Genomic DNA, 5099 nt, shown 5'->3' with positions numbered 1-5099 from the left:
GATAGCTGATTAGATGAGAATTAATTCTAATTAGATTATAATTTCATAAGCAAAAGTTTAGGCGATAATTCCCCACAGCTTAACAAGGTGTTTTCCCGGAGCCTGCAAGATGCAAGTTCAGAAATTGCCAGGGCCCTTGCAGAGATAATTAAATCATACTTAGGGACAGTAAAGCTACCAGAGTTTCGGAGAGTACCTAATGTTGCCCCACTGTTTAAAATTGCCGCTAAACATAAATTGGAGATTTGGACAGCAGTCAGAATGACAACTGTTGTGGGAAAGTTATTGGAATAAATTCTAAGTGACCGGACATTACGTACTTGCATAGACATGTAATGATTAAGGTCTGGTCACTGATTATGGATGGAGCTTTTCACTGAAATTACCAGGAAAGTGAATGAAGGCGAAGTTGTGGATGTTGCCTACATGGACCTCAGTAAGGCATTTCGCAAAGTCCCCTGGGAGGCTGCTCAGGAAGATTCAGTCTCAAAATATTCAGGATGAGGTAGTTAGTTAGATTAGACACCTATCTCTGAGAGAATCCAGAGTGCGTTTGTAGAAGATTGCCCTTGGACTGGAAGCCCGTGCCTGCTGGAGTACCACAGGAATATGTACTGAGTCTATTGACCATTTATCAAAGGAACTCGCTTAAGAAATTCACTACACACCTTGTAATTAACTGAAGCTCGTATACAGCCTCTGCAAAAACAACAACGTAAGGCTGTTGAAACCCGGCCAAAAGCTTAGAACTTGAATACTACTATTCCCACGTACCAATACTCTGTGAGACAAATTGTCCAATTTGCAACACCGAAATAGGGGATGTATATCTGTCAGAAAAACATAGAAAACCTAAAGAAAAATACAGGCCTTCGGGCCAGAAGCCTCTGCCGAACATGTACTTCCTTTAAAAATTACTAAGGGATACCCTTAAACCTCTATTTTTCTAAGCTCCATGCACATACCTAGGAGTCGCTTGAAAAAGCCCTACCATATCTGCCTCCAGCACCACTGCAGACAACCTATTCCATGTGCACACACTCTCTCTGAGTAAAAAAAAACACACCCCTGACCTCTCCTCAAAAACTATTCCCCAGCACCATAAAACCGTGCCCTTCAAGTCTTCGTTTCTTTCTTCGTCCAGATTCTGGCTTGGAGGTTCATCAACAGCAATCGTTCTCAACAGCAATTAGTTGGGCTGAAAAGCCTCATTCGGTTCATTATGACTCTAATGATGTGGATCAGATGAGGGATGAGGCTCTGTAAACGGACTTCAGTGAGTCAGATGCTGAAGAACAGGACGTCCAGGCTTGTGATCGCGGGAATGATCGCTGTGCCCCGAAGTAATGAGTGCAGAATTTGGAAGTTTATTCAGTTTCAACGTGTCAGAGCAGTTAGTGTGGGATGAGTGAATAAGGCTCTTTGGATCAATGGGTAGGTGGAATCTTTACGGAAGGGACACTTTGAAACTTCTCTGGAAGTGGGCTAATATCCTGAGGGATACTTTGTTAATGCTGCATGGTGAGGTTTCAACGAGTGTTGCAGTTTGATAGGTACCAGAGTACCGGAGCAGTTAGTGGAGCAGTTGTAAAACAGATGCTGGTGACCTCAAGCAACGTCAGGAATCAAACGGTTAAGCATGGTGTAAATAGTGTCCTGACCTTCCGAATGCTCGTCGGCAAGCTGAGATCCCGGATCAACTTTGTTAGTGACAAATTTTGTCCTCTGGAAGATAAGAAAGCTATTGCATTTAGAGAGACAAAATAAATGCTGGAAGACACTAAATATTTTTTTCTTCTGTATTTATTCAACAGATAGGTCAGTTTTAGGAGGTTCTGTTGTTTTTGATGTGACAGATCGTGAGGGACTAAAGGGGGATGTGTGGCATTGCTAATTCGGGATATTCTGTTGGCAGTGCTCCATCAGGACAGACTGAAGAGTTCTTCTATTGTGGTGAAATGGGTGCAAATGAGAAATAAAAAAGGTTTTAATGGGGCCAAGTTACTGACCACACAATATTCCAAGAGATTTAGAGGAATAAATTTGCCAAGAGGTCAAAGTTTTTACAAACATAACGTTTTTATAGTAGGATTTTAATCTTTCCATATATTCACACGGAGTCCCCTTCCGAAACAGGACTAGATGAGATTGTGTTTGCAAATGTGTTGAAAAAGGTTTTCCGCATCACAATTTGTAAATCCCGATTAGAGTGACGATCTGCTATTAGGGAATGTGACTGCAAAATTACAGAATTTTGTGTAGGGGAATACTTTGCACCTACTGGTCACCGTGCCAACCCTTTGATTGTTCTCATGCAAAAAAATCGATGGGAAACCTGCCGATGCGGGAATCTACGCTTAAGGTTAAAGGAGGCAATTACTGCAACTCCAGAAATCTAAGATCAAATACAAACATGACAACAGCGATACCCCGAACTTTCGCTAATAGTTCCCACTTTAAAATTACTATTTCCCCCTCTCATCAATTCTGTGACCCTGCCCAACACATACAGCTGGGGCCCACCCACTTCCCCATGTTCCATGCTCTTCAGTCTCTCCTATCAGATAGCCCCTTCTGCAGCACTTCCACACTTACATCTAGCATTTCCATCTTTTTAATACACCTATCCCCATCTTCTTGTGTTCCCTATCACCCGCCGCTTTGCACATCTTGCAACCATCTCTCATTGTCCTGCTCCAAATTTTCATATTATTTGTTCCAGTCATGATGACGGATCTTGGCCCGAAACCTCCGCTGCTGGCTACTTGGCAAAGATCCTGCCCGGGCATGTTGAGCTGCGTCAGCATTTCATGCAAAAAAAACAGTTCTAGTCCGTGGGTTGAGATTCTATGTAGGAAAAGTTCCAATTGTAATGTTATCGAAACATAGAAAACATTCAGCACAATAAAGGCCCTTCGGCCCACAAAGCTGTGTCAGGCATGTACCTATCTTAGAACTACATAAGCTTTTCCCATAGCCCTCTAAATTTCATAGATCCATGTCGCCATCCGGTAGTTCCTTAAAATCACCTATCTTTTCCGGCTCCAACACTGTCACCTGCAGGTCATTCCACAGAAACAATAGAATCCGATTAAAATACTTTCAACTGACATTTCCTCTGTTTAGGCTAATGCTGCGATCATATTTGTCCTACCAAAATGAACCACCTCAGACTTATCTGGCTTGAACTCAATCTGCCATTTCTCAGCCCAGTTCTGCATACTATCAACGGCCCGTTGTAACACCTGACAGTCCTCCGCACTCTCCACAACACACACCACCTTTGTGTCAACAGCAAACTTCCTAACCCATCGCCCCACTTCCATATCCCCGCCATTTACAAAATCCATTAAAAAAAAAACAGCGGTCCCTGAACAGATCCCTGAGGCGCACCACACGGCACAGGCCTCATCCTTTCAGAATATGGCCCTTCTAGAGCCACTCTCTGCCTTCTCTGATCAAGCCACTACTGGATGCACAAAGTACTATCCCCTTGTTCCGATACCTCCTTACTTTCTCAATAAGCCTTGCATGGACAAACCAAATGCCCTGCTGAAAACCATATGCACTACATCTACTGCTGGACCTACATCAATATGTTCAGTCATACCCTCAAATTTTCAATCAGGCTCGAAAGGCACATCCTGCCTTTGACAAAGCCATCCGGACTATTCCTAATCATTCTATGCCTCCCCTACTGTTCATAAATCCTGCATCTCAGCATCTTCTCCATCAACTTACCAACCACTGAGGTGCGACACATAGGCCTATAACATCCTGGACTCTCCCTACTACCTTTCTTGAATAAGGGAACATCAGAAAAATTTACACTGGTGAATCTGACATCAGTTGTGGGAAAGTTATTGTAAGATAGTCTAAGTGACAGGACATAAAGCATTTGCATAGTCATGTAATGATTATGGATGGTCAAATGTAAGGAATTTGGTAATAAACTTACCAGGAAAGTGAATGAAGGCGAGTATTTGCTCGTTCTGTACATGGACGTCAGCAATATCATTCACAAAGTCCCCTGGCAGGCTGGTCCAGAAGATTCAGTCACTCAGTATTCAGGCTGAGATAGCTGATTAGATGAGAATTAATTCTAATTAGATTATAATTTCAGAAGCAAAAGTTTAGGCGATAATTCCCCACAGCTTAACAAGGTGTTTTCCCGGAGCCTGCAAGATGCAAGTTCAGAAATTGCCAGGGCCCTTGCAGAGATAATTAAATCATACTTAGGGACAGTAAAGCTACCAGAGTTTCGGAGAGTACCTAATGTTGCCCCACTGTTTAAAATTGCCGCTAAACATAAATTGGAGATTTGGACAGCAGTCAGAATGACAACTGTTGTGGGAAAGTTATTGGAATAAATTCTAAGTGACCGGACATTACGTACTTGCATAGACATGTAATGATTAAGGTCTGGTCACTGATTATGGATGGAGCTTTTCACTGAAATTACCAGGAAAGTGAATGAAGGCGAAGTTGTGGATGTTGCCTACATGGACCTCAGTAAGGCATTTCGCAAAGTCCCCTGGGAGGCTGCTCAGGAAGATTCAGTCTCAAAATATTCAGGATGAGGTAGTTAGTTAGATTAGACACCTATCTCTGAGAGAATCCAGAGTGCGTTTGTAGAAGATTGCCCTTGGACTGGAAGCCCGTGCCTGCTGGAGTACCACAGGAATATGTACTGAGTCTATTGACAATTTATCAAAGGAACTCGCTTAAGAAATTCACTACACACCTTGTAATTAACTGAAGCTCGTATACAGCCTCTGCAAAAACAACAACGTAAGGCTGTTGAAACCCGGCCAAAAGCTTAGAACTTGAATACTACTATCCCCACGTCCCAATACTCTGTGAGACAAATTGTCCAATTTGCAACACCGAAATAGGGGATGTATATCTGTCAGAAAAACATAGAAAACCTAAAGAAAAATACAGGCCTTCGGGCCAGAAGCTTCTGCCGAACATGTACTTCCTTTAAAAATTACTAAGGGATACCCTTAAACCTCTATTTTTCTAAGCTCCATGCACATACCTAGGAGTCGCTTGAAAAAGCCCTACCATATCTGCCTCCAGCACCACTGCAGACAACC

This window comes from Hemitrygon akajei, unplaced genomic scaffold (assembly GCF_048418815.1).
Source record: "Hemitrygon akajei unplaced genomic scaffold, sHemAka1.3 Scf000036, whole genome shotgun sequence".
Classification (NCBI taxonomy): Eukaryota; Metazoa; Chordata; class Chondrichthyes; order Myliobatiformes; family Dasyatidae; genus Hemitrygon; species Hemitrygon akajei.
The sequence above is the reverse complement of the archived record's forward strand: the minus strand, read 5'-3'. Positions refer to the sequence as shown.